This window comes from Mustela putorius, unplaced genomic scaffold, assembly GCF_011764305.1.
Source record: "Mustela putorius furo isolate JIRA1106 unplaced genomic scaffold, ASM1176430v1.1 tig00003834_pilon_pilon_pilon, whole genome shotgun sequence".
NCBI lineage: Eukaryota > Metazoa > Chordata > Mammalia > Carnivora > Mustelidae > Mustela > Mustela putorius.
In genome coordinates, this window is record NW_025421987.1 from 76613032 (window position 1) to 76632787 (window position 19756).

A 19756-nucleotide genomic window follows, 5' to 3' on the forward strand; every position below is an offset into this window, starting at 1 on the left:
TGCTTACTTTTTAATTAGCTTTTCCTGTAGCCTAAATGAAAGGTAATACATTGTGAATAAAATGCTTACTCATTTAAAAAACAAACCACACATTTCTGCAACACAAATATAATTTTTCATATTGTTGGTAAACTAAAAGATTATTTACAACTCCTTTAAAGTAAGACTTAATGATTATTAATCATTCAGTGGACTTGCCCTGAAGTCACTCTTTAGCTAGTTAGGTATTTTGTCTTTTTACAAAGATGCAAAAGATAGTTCTTAGGGTACATAAGAGCTCTTTATCTATCCTTTCTGGAGAAAACCTGGGTCATGAATTTTTTACCATCAATCATGTTAAAATCTAGAAAAATTTAAGTGTTCTAAATTTCCAGCTCATTTAAGAGCTAGTATCCTTTGCATGAATTTGTGATACATTTGATTATAAAATATATGTTTCTAGATATTTTCCCTTCTCAAAAGGACAGGAGTAGAAGAAAATATTCAGACATTTGGATTATGATTCACTGTTCCTTTTCCATCCTGTATTCCTTTTTGGTATTCTCAGTCACTACCTTTATTAAGATTTTTGACTTAGTCATAACTTAGTGTTAAAGAAACAACTCAATAGGAGAAGGAGATAGACAAAATTGATTGCATTAGTTACTTCAGTAGCTTCTCTATGTTAATTTGATAACCAGAAAATTGGAGTTGAGTTATAGTCGGTATTGGAAGCTATAGCTTATCTCTAGGATGTTCTCTTGTGACATGTTTACAAGTAGTTCTTTAGGTGGGATCTGCCTCATAAAGCTAATGAGTCTTGCTAGTGGGACTTCTTTGGGTTCAAGTACATAATTTCCAGTTTCCTTAGGAAAAGAAACCCTTCCACTTGCACTTTCATAATTTTTTGGTTCTGCCTTACACTTACCACTCCAGAAGAGCTCACCATGGCATGATCATGCTTTTCTGTGACCGTCTAGGGAATACCATTTTCACTTCCCATAGATTCTTGGCATACTGTTAATATCCTTTCATCAGATTCTTTCTCTTTCTTGGTTATGTATTTTTATCTGATAATATCTTCTGATTTATTCCACAATATCCCATATCTAATTCCATAAAGAGTGAAAAAAGCATTTATATAAAAAGAAGAGTTTTGTCAAATTATCTTTCCAAAGAGTTACCCAACTATATTAACTATGCAATACCAGTCTTAAAATCCCCACCAATGTTGTTATAACTTTGTCACTCTAGTCCAGGGGAGTGGTGGGAAAAGAGTTAGTTGGAAAAATAGGAGTGACTGGATGATTTTCTTTCCTATTTCCTATGGCTAAAATATTTTCTTCATAAGTTTGGTTTCTGAATTTAACCTTCTATCTGTTCTAGCAATGACAATACATTTTCCTTAAGTTCCTCAACTGCTGACTAACCTTTGTGGCTGATTGTTTGGAAGCAGAAAAAAGAATAAGTATATATATGGGGTGTGTATAATGGGCAACCAAATTACTTGACTTTATTTTCAGAATAGATGAGAGAAAGAAGAATGGAAAAATAAACAAGACAAACACGACAGAATGAATGTATTTATTATATATGTGTTATTTGCGGTATGAGGATTTTTTAAACATCTTTGTTTCACTATTCATATAAAGTACTTACATAAGCTTAAATATTGTATATAACTTTTTTGGTCTCAGCAAATGTTTCATGACATTAAGGTTATTGGGTAGGAGGGAAAACTAGCTGTGACATCTGTCAACACATTGATTTCCAGGGTTGATACAGATGGTCTGAGCTAATCCTTGGTCTCCCTCACCACCCCATTTGTGTCCCATACAAAGTGTATGACCTTCTTAAAAGAGGACCAGTCATGAAGGGTATTTAAAAGGTGTATATCTTTGCTATAACCTTTAGACATTCATAATTTATTCAAAAACAGATAAATCTGCAGAACAAAGAGACAAACTTCAGTGGGAATGATTCTTTTTCCTAGAAGCAGTATAATGACTAGAGAGGATTGAAGTTGGAGCATGCACAAATCTTCTTGAGCAGTTAATTCAGTAAATCACGTTATCACTTAAGCCTTTTTTCCTAAGAAAATGGGCTAATATCTACAATATTTGCAAAGACGAAACATTTTCATTGCATCAACCTTTTTGGGTATCTGCTATGTACCACACACTGCTGGGAACGGGACTATGGTGCTGAAGAAAGCATGTAAATAATTTATATGTATCTGTGCCCTCATGGTGATTGCATTCACATTTGGGAAGATAAGCAATTAGCAAATCGTAAAATATATATTCTGCATGATAGCGACAAATTATAGGAATGTAAAAAGCTAATGGGGCACATAGAGAGGGTTCCAATTTTAAGTAAGATAAGGGAAAGCCTCATCAGGATAATCTTGAGCAAAGACTCAAGGAGGTGAAGGAGAGGCACTAGATATCAGGGGGAGAACTATCACATTAAGTATAATAATTTATATAAAATTTTTAGTACAGTTCCTGGTTCAAAATATAGTTAAGTTCTCAGTGTTATCCAGTATTATGAAATAAACTTGACTTAAAAAAATTATTTTAGAGAAAGAATAAACAGGTGGGGCATAGAGAGAAGGAAAGAGAATGTCAAGCATCCTCCATACTTGGCGTGGAACCTGACATGGAGCTCTAACTCATGATCCTAATATCATCACCTGTGTGGAAACCAAGAGTTGGGTGCTTAACAGACTGTGCCACCCATGCACCCTAAATCTAGCTTCTTAAGAAATATTTTTTGGTGTAAAACTTATGGTTTAACTCTGTCATGCAACTGAGCTGACAGTACTAGTATGTCATTGCTTCTTTGTTACATGTGAACATAATGCAAAGAATAGGTCAATCTTAATATCTTGTCAAAGACAACCTAGTTGTTTCAGACACACTATTTTTCACAAGACTTAAATGCCTTTAAATAGTGGAATAGGAACTATTCTTTAAAAATTCGTACAGAAACTGGTAAAGCCAAGTTTTGTTTTTATTAGAAGAGTCTTTTACAACACTTAAAGCTTGTTTTTACCTTATTATAGGAAGAAATCTAAAAATAGATGAGTCTTAAACATTGACTTTTATCCATCCTGAATTTCATGGAGCATCCAGAATGATGCATCCTTCCCTTCAAATATTTATCCATCACTTCCAGACAAGTAGTGTATGAGGCAATAAATAACAGACAGCTAGAAGAGGAGAAAACAGTTTTTTAATGCCTTGTGCTTAAACTGTCACTCTGGCAGGAAGTAATAACTGAATGCTGCATTATTTAAGGCAAGGTAATAGACTACTTCCTTTTAGAGGCAAATTACTTTGGGACCAGCTGCCGTACCCTGAGAAGTCAGGGTTTCCTCAGTGAAAATCTAGAGTTGTAAGGTTTGATGTAAGTTGATTGGCTACTGAATCCTAATGCTTTACACACCAGAGAAGAATTTCCTTTGAGGCTTCTGGTCATCATTTATCATTAAATAAATAGTCTGGCCAAGTGCATGCTTTTCCATATGGTGGACAGTAGGGTGTACTACAAAAGCATAAATTTGGAGTGAGAATGATCTGTACTTGACTCTACTTACATGATTTTGGATAAATTGCCTAATAACTTGGGCTATGGATTTCTTTCCCTGTAATATGCAAGTAGTAGTACTAAATTAAGTTGCTGAGAGATTAGGTTAAATAATGTATATAAAGATTTGGACTTCTTTTTCTGGTGTCAACAAATATTTATTTACAGATTATTTAAAGCTTTCAAGTTACAAACTCAATATGTAGCATTTTAGCTGTTGAGTTTTAAGAATGGGTCTTTCTAGTTTCTATGACCTGTTATGGAAGGCATCAGGATGGTAGTGTTCTTTCCTGTCCTCTTCATTCCTTTGAAATTTTTTTTAGTCATACATAGATTATAGTCTCAGAAGATCCTGTTCTACCTGACAGCTGTATATTAAACCTCGACCCACACATTTTGTGTCAAATTTCTGCCCAGTTTTTAAAATACCTTCTGAGTATGAGAGCAGGGTTGTAGACTCTTCTGTTGTGCATAGTAATAATGTTGGTTGACAGGATTTGGGCCCAAGTGCCAGTATGTTAAAAATACAACTTCTATTCAATTTAATCTTTGTATTTTGTATAAAGAAATCCACTATTGAATATGCTTTGCTCTCAGATATACTTGTAATATTTCATGATTTACTTGTGGATGGTAGTCATGTTAATTTTCACATCATAACTGCAGAGTGCAAGGCTTTCATCTTCTCTTTCTTTTTTTTTTTTTTTTAAAGATTTTATTTATTTATTTGACAGAGAGAAATCACAAGTAGATGGAGAGACAGGCAAAGAGAGAGAGAGGGAAGCAGGCTCCCTGCTGAGCAGAGAGCCCGATGCGGGACTCGATCCCAGGACCCTGAGATCATGACCTGAGCCGAAGGCAGCGGCTTAACCCACTGAGCCACCCAGGCGCCCCTCATCTTCTCTTTCTAGTGGCAGTTATTTCCTTTGGTCTGTGGGATAATAGGCCAACCTGGGCCAATAAGTAGAAAATGAAAAATAAGTAGAAAAGTTGTTGTGCTCTTCACTTTTTAATTATTAGAAATAAATCTTTATATATGATTAGTTTTTCTTTTTACTCATTACAATTTTACCATTTTTCTTGATGTGCTATCAACTTAAATTTGACAGTATTTACAATGTTTCAAGATGTTGGAGAATTTCAGTGTTATTTTATGTTTTTATTTGGGATTATAATCACTACAGGTTCTTATCAGTATTTTATAAAATTAGACTTGATTTCCCCTGTTGATACGATTTTAAACACTATTGACAAAAATGACTTTGCTGCATATTTTATGTGTAGTCCCAAATTTCAGTAACATTTTGAACATGTAAACACTTAAATTTCTATATTTTATGTTAAAGAGTCTCTGATTCTATGTCCAGTGTAGGTTTCACTTCACGAGAACTTTGAAGATCAGAAATAAAATCATTGGCATCACGTGGATTGGATTACGTGGATCCCATGCCACAGCCTGAACTGTTAATTTCTGAGTGATAGTTACCTCGAGTGCACGCTCTAAAAGGCAAATATCATACTTCTTCTGTGGCTTTGAAAATGCCTAGTTATCAAGCATTTTTTTGGGGGGGGGCTATCTCCTTATTTTAGAAGTTATTAAGTAAGGTTCTTTTAAATTAAATGGATTATTTGAAATTCAGTAGTTTATTTGAAACACTGTTAGAATTTGATGTGCACATTGATGTTGTGTATACCAAGGAATATTATATTTTTGCAGTCTCTTTAGTAAATGTTATACTTCCTAAATGTTGATGGTATTTTTATGTGGGATCTGAAGAAGTAAATAATCATAGATAGAATGATCTAGATAGTATCCTCAGAACGCTATTGCCATAAGTTTCTGTGATGTAATGGCAAAATCTTAGGATCTTTCCTCTTACTGTCTATAATGTAAATATTGTCACTGAAAACAGCAAGATATTAAAATGCAAGTGTTACTTTTTTATCTTGAAACTATTCTGTTTTGGGCACCTGGGTGGCTCAGTGGGTTAAGCCGCTGCCTTCGGCTCAGGTCATGATCTCAGGGTCCTAGGATCGAGTCCTGCATCGGGCTCTCTGCTCAGCAGGGAGCCTGCTTCCCTCTCTCTCTCTCTCTGCCTGCCTCTCTGTCTACTGTGATCTCTCTCTCTGTCAAATAAATAAATAAAATCTTTAAAAAAAAAAAAAAAGAAACTATTCTGTTTTAATTTTAAAGGCTCCAATTCAGTGGTGAACTACTTTAACTTTTGTTTGAGAAACTCTGTCTCTAACTTTGAATGACAACCTTTTGGGATAGAGTATTTATCACCACTAAACCAGCCTTACAAGAAAACTTAAGGGAAACTGTTTGGAAAGAAAAGAGATTAATCAGGAATAAGAAAATTAAGAAAAAACTTCACTGTACATACAAACATAATAGTAGCTTAATCACGTATACAACCAGTATGAAGGTTAAAGCACAAAAGTAGTGAAATAAACTGTATGTATAAAAATCAGCAGGGCACCTGAGTGGCTCAGCCTGTTAAGCATTTGCCTTTGGCTCAGGTCATGATCCCGGGGTCCTGGCATCCAGACCCACATTGGGCGCTCTGCTCTGCGGGCAGCCTTTTTCTCCTTCTCCCTGCTGCTCCCCCTGCTTGTGCTGTCTCTCTCACTCTCTCTCTCTCTTTGTCATATAAATAAAAATCTTAAGAAAAAATTGGTCAAGAGGTTTACAAAATAAAAAGATATAAAGCATGATGTCACATACATAAAATACGGGAGGGGGAGAAAAAAATAAAACCCAAGTAGTTTAAAATTTTTTCTCTTAACCTAATCAGAAAATACACAATTTATAATGTTCATTGAAAAATATATTTGAAGAATATCCAAGTATAATGGAACAGTTAATTTATAGCACATCCATATGTTGGGCATTAGAAAACTTTTACAAATATTTTATAAGATTAGTTTGACAGGAAATGTTCACAATCTACTATGTTAAAAATAGAGAACTACTGATGCACCTGGGTGGTGTAGTCAGTTAAGTGTCAGACTCTTGTTTTGGGCTCACACTGTGATCCTCAGGGTTGTGGGATTGAGCACCTGGATGGGCTCTATGCTCAGTGCAGAGACGTCTTGAGATTCTGTCTCCCTCTGCTCCTTCCCCACCTGCTGGTGGACTCCCTCTCTCCCTCTCAAATTTTTTAATAAAAAGATTACTATTTGGGCCGGTACAGCTCAGCGCTACAGCTCAGCGCTACGTGGAGCAGCTCAGCGGACTGCATGGAGAGGCCAAGGGCGGTCTCTTCCACAGGGCGGCGGCGGTGGCGCCATGAAGAAGCGATTTATGTATGATGATTATCAGGAAACGAGTAAATGGCTTCTGTGCTAAACCAAGCACCGACCTCAAGTGGCGATTATCTGTGGCTATGGGCTAGGGAATCTGGCCAATAAATTAACGGAGACCCAAAGCTTTGACTACAGCAAGATTCCAAACTTTCCACAAAGTACAGTACCAGGTCACGCTGGTCAACTGGTGTTTGGATTCCTGAATGGCAAGGCCTGTGTGGTGATGCAGGGCAGATTCCACATGTACGAAGGCTACTCGATCTGGAAGGTGACATTCCCAGTGAGGGTCTTCTACCTTATGGGTGTGGACACGCTAGTGGTCACCAATGCAGCTGGAGGACTCAACCCTGAGTTTGAGGTTGGAGATATCATGCTGATCCGTGATCACCTCAACTTACCTGGCTTCAGTGGTGTGAATCCTCTTATGGGGACCAATGATGAAAGGTTTGGACTTCGTTTCCCTGCCATGTCCAATGCCTATGACCGGGATATGAGGCAGAAGGCTCACAGTGCCTGGAAACAGATGGGGGAGCAGAGAGAGCTAAAGGAAGGCACCTATGTGATGCTGGCAGGCCCCTCCTTTGAGACTGTGGCAGAGTGTTGGCTGCTGCAGAAGCTGGGGGCAGGTGCTGTTGGCATGAGCATAGTTCCAGAAGTTATAGTTGCAAGGCACTGTGGACTTTGAGTCTTTGGCTTCTCCCTCATCACTAACAAAGTCGTCTTGGATTATGAAACCAAGGAGAAGGCCAATCATGAGGAAGTACTGGAGGCTGGAAGACAAGCTGCAGAAAAGTTGGAACAGTTGGTCTCTGTTCTTATGGCCAGTATCCCACCACCTGCCAAAGCCTGTGAGCTGGAGTGATCTGGCCTTTCCCTAATGGGATCCAAGTAGCTGCTGTCTACTTTGGTCCCTTGCTGGGGGTCACGTGCCTCTGCCCTTCAGTAGTAGGAGAAAGGAGAGGAAGATCCCTGTCCTTCACCTTCACCATTTCTCCCACCAGACCATTCTGCACAGGCATTTTTTATCGTTACCTCAAATCATTTATCAGTTCCCTACCTCCTTCTTCAGGAGCTAGAGCCCAGCCCTTGCTGTGTCTATGGCGGGGGTGTGACTTGGGCTGTTGAACTTGGCACAGTAGCTACTGCTGTCCTTCTGATGTAATGCATTCACATTCCTGGGGACTCAGTTCTGACTCCTCCAAAGCAGGAGAGCCCCCCGTAAGGGCCATCACAGTCCAATACCCCTAGGACTTTTGTATTCCCATATTTTGAGAATAAAAAGAAAGATGAAATTTTAAAAAAAGATTACTATTCAACTTTGTCTCAGTTTTGATTTCTAGGAATATACACATGCACACATATACATATATGCATATGTATTTCAAGATTTAATAAAACTGAATATTGATTTCTTCTGATAATGCTATTTTTTTCAAATCATAGTTGCAATGATGTCCTTATTGCAAATTGTTTTATATACATTCCCAAATATCAGTAATCTTTTGAATTTAAGGATGCTTGATCTTAGTGATTCTTTTGAGCAGTGTGTAAGAAATAAAAAGGTAATAAATTCTTAAATTACTAAACCTTCAAATTGGTCATATTTTTAAACAAGAAAATAAGTATCAGTAACATATTAAAAGTCCTGTTTTCAAATAAAATCCTAACAGGTTGATTGAATTTCATACCTTCAAACAGTCGCTTTTTATTGCCATGTAGATGAAATCTATATAAAAATATTTGCTGTGGTTTTGCTTATTCAGTGTGCAATGTGAGCTTAGTGCATTATTTTTTTCCTAAAGATTTTATTTATTTGAGAGAGAGAAAGCATGAGCAGCAGGAAGGGATAGAGGGAGAGGGGGGAGCAGGCTCCCCACTGAGCAGGACTCTGGAGTCATGACCTGAGCTGAAAGCAGACACAACGCACTGAGCCACCCCCCTCCCCCTTAGTGCATTATTTTAACCACAGTGGCAAGATTTTAGGATTTTTCTGTATGGGCTTCTTGCAGTAGGTAACAACAGAGTGTCTAGTTTATATCAGGTTCTTTGGTAAACCATGGAAATAAAGAAAAAAACAAATTTTTTCTGTTAAAGAATTTAGTAAAGAGCAGTTTCCTAACACAGTACTTCATTGTTAATATAATAGTTCATATAGGGAGCTGTAGAACGAAGTACCCTAACTCTGGGGTTGTTAACAAAGACTAAACAGAGTGATGCGTCTGAGCTGAGGCTGGAATTGAGTCATGGATAAGAGAAGAGGGTCAGGAGTGTTTTTCACACAAAAACTGACATTAACTGAAATATAACCATGACACTAGGAGAAATTACAGGAGGAAGATCAGGCTTAAACATATTTATCAACAGTATAAACATAATTAAGGTGACTGTGAAGAACATCTGATCATAGACTTGATAAAAGTGTAATATGCATTTGCATATTAACACAGGACTCAAATATTGGTGAAGGAATTATTCTGCTTGAGTGCATTTTTCCAATAAATGTTTAGGGAGGATGCTTTAATTTGTCCTCAATAAAAAAGTACACTTCTTATTTTTTGCTTTATTAAATATGTTCTTTTGTTTGGAGTTTTTAGAGTTTATATTAATACAAATACCTGTTTTTGCCCTCTGCTTTAATACACTTTGTCTCACTGGACTATTTAGATAGAATTATTTGCCCTTTCTTTTAAGGGCTCCAAATTGCTCTCATTTTTGCACTTATGATTGCTCTCATCTCCTTCCTGTAACTTTCTAACATTCCTTTTCTGACCTAACACCTTTGACTTGATCAGCTTTGGAAATTAAACAAATTACTTGAAGTGGGGACAGAAGGAGAGAATTTCAGGCAGACCCCCTGCTGAGGGTAGAGCTCAACCAGGGCTCCATCTGGGGACCCTGAGATCATGACCTGATCTGAAATCAAGAGTAGGCCACTTAACTGACTGACCCATCCAGGTGCTTCAGTTAGCTTTGAACATTTTTGGTGCTCCTTTGGCTAGTTAAAATTCTTTATCAGTAATCTTGTTAGCTAAATTAAGGTTGTGAAGCTCACAATAGAAACTAATTTTGGATAATTCTAATAATTTAACTTTGTTCACATGCATAAGTTTCTAGAGAGCTCTTTAATAGGATGGAGCTTTCCATATCCTACATTGAAAAGGGAACTCTAACTAGGACCCAGGGGGACACATGGTTCTTATAAAATAATTTGAAAAACTATGTACTTTCTTGTATACTTTAAAATTCACATCTAAATTTTTTGTGTCTTATTTTTGCAAAGAACATAATTTCCTGTTACTATTGTCATTATTTATATGCAATGGAATATAAAAATCATAATTTGACATCTAACATCTAAAAAAAAATACTTAAACAATTTTTTATTGAAAAATTTGCATCATTTCTTCATCTTGAAATCATGTTAGGCAACTGGTGTTCAGAGGTCCTGAGGCATATGTACTTTGTTCTTAAAGACATTGGGGGGAGGGTATGTGTTTTGGTGAGTGCTGTGAAGTGTGTAAACCTGGTGTTTCACAGACCTGTACCCCTGGGGATAAAAATATATGTTTATAAAAAATAAAAATTATATTAAAATCTTAAAAAAATAAAATAAAATAAAATAAAACCTAAAAAAATAAAAAAATTAAAAAAATGTCATTTTGCAACCTTTTTTTAAGGTTGGCTTGCTACTTGGAACTCTTTAAAAATGTATTGGGGAAGGAGAGGTTGGCATATAGCTTGATTTAGTCTAGAAATGTCAAAGGCTGTGAAACTCTTCTTAATCTTGGGTACCCATCAGAAAATCCTAACAATTTGTCTGCTAAACCCCTGTTCTAAGTCCCAACGCTTAACTGCCTCTCAAGTAGACATATGTGCCAGGCAGGGCACCAAGTTAGAAAAAAAAAAAAAACACAACTGGTCCCTTTTTAGCACTGGTTCAGAGGAGAGGGGTTCAAGAGATCTCCAACTCTTTAAGGTATTATGTGGTACCAAGGAGACCTAGTACAACGTGTTTGGGGGAGTAGTAACCTGTCATCTGTAATATCTTTAAGCAGGTAAAACCCAACAGATCCATGGTCTAGAAAGATAATCTAGCCAGTGTGTCTGGCACTCTTGGCTTTTGCTTTTTCAATGTCTGTGACTGTATATGCTGTACTTTCCATATGAGTGAGACATAGGCAAGTCAATTATGGTGGCCTGGCATTGCTTGCTGCTGGAGGGAGATTAAAAGACTGGGGGTGATTCACTGAATAGAGGAAGACCTTCAGCTCTTGAGAGCTTGGGCTCTGGGATTGAATTCTGAAAACAAATCACTCAAAGAGTTATTAAAAATGCATGCTGACACATAGCACACCAACCCACAGTTTAGACTCTCTAAATTCAGACCACCTGTAGTGTGTACTATAAAAGCTCCTTGTTTTCTCCTCCTCTTCCCTGGGTTAGGAACCATTGTCAGATTGCTTATTGTCTGGATTTTTTCAATTAAAAAAAAAAAGCATATTATGACTCCAGGGTAAAAATAGCATTTCATTGTCTTTAAAATACAATTTTAAGAAAGTTTTAATACTACTATACCCTCATTCAAGATTTACACAACGGTTATGTATAGACACTGTTTTTAGCTCAGGTTGTAGATTCCCTGCTCACAAACTATTCTTAGTGGCAGTGGGATGGCTGAGTACATGTTGTTGAAAAGAGAAAACATACAAGTAAACAGATAAGATAATTCTAGATGAGGAATAGTTTGAAGAAGGGGAGAACAATGACCATGAAATGTTGACTTTGAAGTATATAGAAATTTTCTATGATAGAAACTTGCTATGATTTCTAAATTTTCTGTGATTTAATTTTATTGTGTACTGCTTTCAGAGATACTGTTATCAAGTATGATAAAATAAGTCAATTCCAAGTGCTTGCTATCTAAGGGTTGCAGTGTCCTACTGCTTTTTAGGTAGATCAATGAAGTCACAAGAGACCTGATGATTATAAGCCTTGAACCTAACAGTAGTTAAAACAAGGGGAATACATAATAAAGAATATATCAAAAAGGATGGAGTTGAAAAGATTCTATATGTATTGTTATAGATAGGAGGCGTTTCCCTTAGCTCAGTTAATCAAAATGTATCAGTTACCACCATATTCATTCATGGTACAGTGTTGTGCTATTTTTAGTCTTCTATATTTTAGTTAGCATTAATGGAATAACTTATGTATTAGACACTATAAAATATACATAAAATAAAATTTATAGTTGATTCTCAAGTAGCACAGTACATAGTATTAAAATCCAAAAGCTGACTGCCACTATGGGTATTTTAGATCTTTTTTTTCCAGGAAAAGTTAACTTTATTATTTTTTTTTGTTGTATTATTTTTTCATCATAAGTGTACTCTTTAAACCCTTTCACCTATTTCAGCCTTCCCCCTCCCCACTTCCCCTCTGGTTAACCATCAGTTTGTTTCCCACAGTTCAGAGTCTGTTTCTTGGTTTCTTTTTTTTTTTTTCCCTTATTTTTGTTTGCTAAATTCCACATATGAGTGCCATCACAAGGTATTTGGCTTTCTCTGACTTATTTTGCTTATCATTATACTGTCTAGCTCCACCCACATTGTTGCAAGTGGCAAGATTTCATTCCCTTTTATGGCTCAGTAATACTCCATTATGTATACTTAATATTTATATTTAATATTAATATTTATATATATCACATCTTTATTCAGTATTCAATGGACACTGAGCTGCTTCCATAATTTGGCTGTTATAAATAATCCTTCAGTAAATGTAGGGGTGGGTGTATCCCTTTGAATTCATGCTTTTGTAGTTTTGGGATAAATACCAAGTAGTACAATTACTTGATCATAGATAGGTTTTGAGGAACTTCCATACTGTTTTCCAGAGTGGCTGCACCAATTTTTATTCCTACTAACAGTGCAAGAAAAGGGTTTCAATTTCTCCACATCCCTGGCAACACCTGTAGTTTCTTACCTTGTTGACTTTAGTTATTCTGGCAAGAATGAGGTGATATCTCCTTGTGGTTTTGACTTGCATTTCCCTGATGATTATTGAGTTTCCTTTCATGTGTCTGTAGGGCCATCTGTATGAAGTGTTTGTTCACATCTTCTGCCCATTTTTTAGTTTTGTGCTATTTTTAACCAAAAATTTACCTAAAATCATCTTAAGAGTAGCTTCTTAGTTGGTAAATTGGCTGACATTGAGATATTGGTATGGGTTAATGAAAGATAAATGATACAGTATTTCTGCTCTCAGTTTATAATCTGACAAAGGGTATTAAATCTGTATTCAAACATCTTTGGTGCAAGAATGTTTATTTGACTCAAAGAGAGGATAGATCAAATGCAATGAGAATTCAAAGAAGCGGGAGCTCATTTCCAGTAGGAAGGGTTTAGGAAATCACCACATAGTGGGAGAAACTGAGGAAGATCTTCAAAGAAAGGAGCATATCACTAGGTAGAGAATGCAATGAAGGGTCAGGTAGAAAATGGAGAGTGAATTTAAATATGCAGCTGGGAAAGTATAAGTCTAAAACACAGACTGCAATTACTAGAGCTCAACAAGAATAATATGAACAATTGTGAGGAAGTTTTGTTGATATTGTGCGCAACCTCAGGAATATCTCCCAACTGGAGCCTGAGACTCTATATAATTTTTCTCTTATGGATTACAGATATGATTTTTAAAACTATGATTATTGTCTGTTTAAGCAAGGTGTGCTAAGATATTTGTGGCTCCTTTGAAAGATAAGCTGCACATCTGCAAAATGTCAGCAGAACAAATGTCATATGTAAACTCCATTGAAAGTACTCTTGGTTTAATAATTATGTTTGCTTCATTTATTTTTTTAAAGATTTTATTTGTTTGAGAGAGAGAGCACACATGTGTGGGAGAATAAGTCCTGGGCAGAAGCAGAGGAAGAAGTAGACTCGCCAGCAAGCAGGGAGCCCAGCATGGGGCTTGATCCTAGGACTTGGAGATCATGACCTCAGCCAAAGGAAGACACTTAAACACCTGACCCAGGTGCCCCAAATTATGCTTGCTTTTAAGATTGTTCAGATATTACATTTCTAAAAGATATGGCAGGAGACCTCAGATAAGAGTTATAACTGAGGGGCTCAGTGGGTTAAGCCTCTGTGTTTGGCTCAGGTCATGATCTCAGAGTCTTGGGATCTAACCCACTTAGGGATTCCTGCTCAGCAGGGAGCCTGCTTCCCCCTCTCCTCTTCCTGCCTCTCTGCCTGCTTGTGATCTCTCTCTCTCTTTCTGTCAAATAAATAAATGAAATCTTAAAAAAAATAGTTATAACTGGATGCAGAATCGACCCTTTGTCTGCCATGGGGGAAGCAACAGAAGGATAGAAAGCCTTCTCTTGCACCCTGGCAGGCTCTCAAAGCCTGGGCTATACAGCAAGGGCAGTCCTTGCTCATTCTCTCATTACTGAGAACAGCTCTAGCTCTGCAGCCAAGTTCATGCGTGTACAGAACCCAACATCAGGCAGCAGGCAGAAAGAGTACAAAGGAAATCTGGGCATTACTGGGTATCATATAAATGAAGGAATAAGTAGAGAATGCAACCCATCTATATTTCTTTGGTGTCTTGTAATTATGTCTTTGTTATAACAAACAACTGACATACGGTATAATCGTGGCAGTCCCTAAAATGTTTGTGATCAAACTTCAGTGAACTTAAATGCTAGACTAAGGAGTTGAATCTTTAACAGTTACCTGAAGAATTGGCACCCTTTGTTTATGCTGTTTCAGTTACAAGACTGACTTAGGGTTGTGTATTAAGAAAATGTATTTGATGTTTATGTGAAAAATGGGTTTGGAGGAGAAGAAACCACAGGGTCTATGCTCATGTAATTAGTAATATTTTCCCCTTAGACAGTTTTCTAATGTACTCTAGAACTTCTAAAGATAATTTGTTTTTTATAAGATTTTTTTCTTCCACATGAAAGAAGATACTGGGTCGATGTAAATGTATTTTCTAGCAAGGCCATCATACATTAAATAGGTGTATTTTCTTATATCAGCCTAAGAATTTCAACCTTATACACTATGACTGGAATATATAATTTATGCATATATTATAGGGAATTACAGTTTAGGATGGATTTATAATGATATTGCCATCAAATTTTATGGATCAGTGGAGATTATTAGACTTTCTGGAGCCATGCTGTTCTTATAAAGGCCTTAGGTATAGAGTGAATATATTATTTCTTTTTGTGAACCACAAGAGTCTAGATAGGGGATGAAAGTGCAATCTTTCATATTATATTACTCAGTATGGAAAGGAATCTTAGAAGTTTTCCCTATTCCTAAATGTGTGTATTTCTTAATGAAAGAATTAGAATGTGGTCTTTCAACAGCCCTGGAAAATCAGTTTATCTGTCAGTATTCAGCTGAGATACACACCGAATAAAATACTAAAATACTGAAGTGGTTCTTATTGAGGTTTATAATGAGAATTACTGGGGAGTTTAAAAAGAAATTATTGAGCACAATTCTTAGCTTCTGATTCTTTGGTTCTGGTGTGGCTGTGGATTCTGCTTTTTAAATAGGTCAGGTTTGAGAACCACAGCTGTATTTGGTTAGGGGGTAGTGTGCAATAGAAATATAAATGTAATAGGAAATAGAAGATAGGAACTTCCTCTTTTATTTGGCTTTCTGTTTTGTCAGAAGGAACACATTCAAAACTAGGTGATACTTTCAAAGCTAGGGAATGACAAATGAAAATCCATATAAGCAAAAAAAAAAAAAATCAAGAATGAACCAAGTTTTCTTTTTCTTTTCCTTTCTTTTTTTAGACTTATTTTACAGTGTGGTGGGGAGGGAGAGAGAGAATCCTCAAGAGACTCTTCTCTGAGCACAGAGCCCAGCACAGAGCTCCATCCCAGGACCCTATGACCTGAGCTGAAATGAAGTGCCAGCTGCTTAACTGGCTGAGTTACCCAGGTGCCCCAAGTATTTTTTAATTGTAGTAATATATGACCTAAATTTGTCATTTTAACTAAGGTTAGGTGTACAGTTCAGAGGGATTAAATACATTGACATTGTTCAGCCATCACTACTATCCAACTCCAAAGCTTTCCTTTTTCAGAACTGAAGTTCTGTATTCCTTAAACAATAATTCCCTAATCCTTCCTCTCCCATATTCCAGCAGGCACCATTCTATTTTCAATGAATTTGCTCTAGGTCCCTTTATATAAGTGTAATCATAAAACATTTGCCCATTATTTCACTTAACATACAGCCTTCAAATTGTAACCATGTTTTACCATGCGTGGGTGTTCCATTAATTTTTTTTTTTAAAGATTTTATTTATTTGTCAGAGACAGAGGGAGAGAGAGCGAGCGAGCACAGGCAGACAGAGAGGCAGGCAGAGGCAGAGGGAGAAGCAGGCTCTCTGCTGAGCAAGGAGCCTGATGTGGGACTCGATCCCAGGACCCTGGGATCATGACCTGAGCCGAAGGCAGCTGCCTAACCAACTGAGCCATCCAGGTGTCCCGTTCCATTAATTTTTAAGGCCTTAACTAATACTCCATTGCATCTATATGCCACTTTGTTTATCCAATGAGATATTTAGGCTAACTTTTGGCTATTATAAATACTGCTGACATGAACATTGACATTCCAAATCTGTTGGAGCCCCTGTTTATAATTCTTCTGGGTATGTACTCAGAGTGGAATTGCTGGATCATGTGGTAATTCTATATTTGACTTTTTTTTTTTTTAAGAAACTTCTGTACTGTTTTCCATATCAGTCTTACCACATTAATTCCTAATAACAGCACACAAGGTGAAGCAAGTATTCTTACCTCTCCAATAACATAACAACTTTTTAATAGAAACTACCTTTTGATTCCCCTATATTTTTTACCCCTAAGGCCCTGGTATGGTGTTCACTATATGCTAAATACATCACAAAGACTAAAAATAAGCAGTTATTTGCTAACACCCAGATGCAGAATATTTAAGTAGTTGTAAATCCAAGTGTAATAATTTAGTTTGGGTGCATTGTCTGAGAGTCAGATATGATTCTGGAACAAATAGAAATGAATTTAATCCATCAGTGTTAAATTAGAACATTTCTATCACCAATACAATTGTATCAGCTTTTTTATTGTTGTTAATGTTGACTGCTGTTCTCCATAACTTTTGAACATTACCTGTATATCATTAACTATTATGTGTGTTTTGTATGTCATCACCAATAACCATGAAAATGTAATGTTTAGGCAGCTACAAAAATCTGAAATATTTTCAATAATGACAAGGTGGAGAGGTATTTATGGCTGTATAGAAATAGGTATCCTTGTCCTTTGCTTTTTCTATTGGCTACCAGTAGGCTGAGACAAACTTAACATTCAAACTCTGCAACTACTTCTTAATTTTAGCAACCTGATTGAAAACCTATTAATCATTTTTTGGAAACAAATGATATATATAAAAGAATGACTCAATGAATGAATGAGTAAATATAACTGAAGCATAAAGACATTTATTTCTAAAATTTATATTTTCTCTTGGTTGCCAACTTTGGATTAAACTGGAATGTACAGGGCCCTTGGGTGCTCAGATGGTTCGGTGTCTGCCTTCGACTCAGGTCGTGATCCCGAGGTCCTGGGATCGAGTCCCACATTGAACTCCCTGCTCCTCAGGGGGCTTGCTTCTCCCTCTGCCTCTGTCTCTCTGTGTCTCTCATGAATAAATGAATAAAATCTTAGAAAAACACTAAACTGGAATGTATAGGACTAAATGGAGAAGAACCAGGATTTCAGAATGAATCTCACTTATCCTGCTCTTGGGTTTAGATTAGATTTTGCACTCTTTCAAAATATGTGCTCCTGAGAAATGTTACTAGTTACTAGTTTAGTCTTTAAAATGGTATTTATTACTAAAATGTTAAGTCCTTCAGTGAAGCATTATTATTTCCAAATTCATGAATAAATAAAATATATAAAATGTGTCTAAGAGAAAATATAGTAAAATATGATTTTTGGATTTAGTTTATGAAATGAAATTTAAATTGTTACTGTAAGCTTGTACTAGACTGGAAAAAGTAGCATATAAAAAGTTTCTTTATAATTAGTCCTTTCTGCTTCTGATTAAACAAATGGAAGAAATTTATATTTAGGTTGTAATATATCTTACTTATAAATAATGATGACATAGCACATATCAATCACTGAATGCAGTCATCTTTATGGGTTTTATCTCAGCTCACATAATTTATACTGCCTTCAAAATTGGCTCATAAATCCTGAGAGATTTTTTTCAGCATCTACTATTTATGTAAGGATCTGTGTCCATTATCAGTTTTAGGGAGTATATTCCTCCCTGAGGACAGTGATAATTGCTTGGAAAACATTTGGGGCTTCAGTTGAAATTATTATTTAGAAATATTTGGGGTCTTTGGAACCTGAAAGACTTGGGTTGTAATCCTGTCTCTGCCATTAGTTTACAGGCTGTGAGGCAGTGATTAAGTTACTCAACCTTTCCTGAACTTCATATATATATTATATATATATAAATATATATAACTAATGTTATAATATATATCTCACAGGGTTATGACAGGACTCAGTGACTTATTATGTAAGGCTCCTATTTAAGATAAACATTTAATACACAGTAATTATCATGGCTAAAAAAGATAGCAAACTGTATTTACTATTTAACAGTTTTTAATGATGCTTCAAATAGAAATATATGAGAGTACACAATGGAAAACATGAAAAGCATTTTTATATAAAAATCACATATTGTTGAGTGGTAAAATCATGTTTGCCAAAACTGTAAAGAGCCAAAGAAAAAAGTGCAAGAGATTTGTTGTTAAATGAAAGTAAAGGGTTCTTTCTAACAATGAATTTTGATCAAGTTAATAAAGTCCATTAAGTAAATGAAATGCCTCAGTATTCAGTAATGAAAATAATTGGCCAAAGGGAAATCTATTTGTTGCATAGAAATACATTAATACATGACAGCATAGTTGTTTTGCATAATGTGTGTGGTAATACCCCTCCCCCCCATAAGACCAAACATATGTAGCACCAGATTCTAAGGATTCAGAACTGGATAAACAACACCATTACTAGACAAGAGAAACAAAGTCAATGAGTGAGATGTAGCACTGTCAAGAAGGAAAGCACGAAACTGGAATTTTTACTTACATGCTAGGAATGAGAATTGTTTTTTTAAAGCTTACTCAGAAATAGAGGGGTCCAGTGTTTAAAACTGAATATGCATTCAAGGGAGAATTTTACTGAAACAAAACCAATATTAATAAATAATACAAAAATACATTTAAGATTAAGGTTTTACCATGAAATTTTAGGTAACAGTGATATTTAGATTTTAGTTTTATAATCCTTTATCATAAAATTACTTTAAGCTTAGTTTTTTATAACTCAACATTAAATGTTTAAAACTTATATGTAGTGTGTAAACCTGGTGATTCACAGACCTGTACCCCTGGGGATAAAAATATATGTTTATAAAAAATAAAAATTTAAAATTAAATAAAAAAAAAAAGAAAAAGAAAGGCAAAAAAAAAAAAACTTATGTGTAAAAACATAAAATGCTTAAAATGTAAAAAATTAAAGTTTATTCTGAAAGCAAATATTTTTTTCTACCTGGAAATAATGGAACTATCCTGCTGGCTCTGTATCTTTAAATAATGTAAATTGACATTTTAAAAAAATATTACATTTGATTAAACTGTCTTTAGCACAAATGGATTGGACATCAGTAACCCCGAGTTTGATAATGTCTTCTCAGCTTGCATTCTAACATTCACTGGTTTTTAATTGTACATTGAAGTCACTGTTAACATTTGCAGTTGCTTTTACTACCTATTA

At 35.8% G+C, this 19756-nt stretch overlaps 1 protein-coding gene and 1 pseudogene across 3 annotated transcripts in view; both read left to right on the forward strand.

Annotated features, from left to right (window-relative positions):
• Positions 1–19756, forward strand: part of NAALADL2 (N-acetylated alpha-linked acidic dipeptidase like 2) — a 1340010-nt gene that overhangs the window by 217572 nt on the left and 1102682 nt on the right. The window lies entirely within an intron of this gene.
• Positions 6810–8172, forward strand: LOC101681525 (annotated as a pseudogene).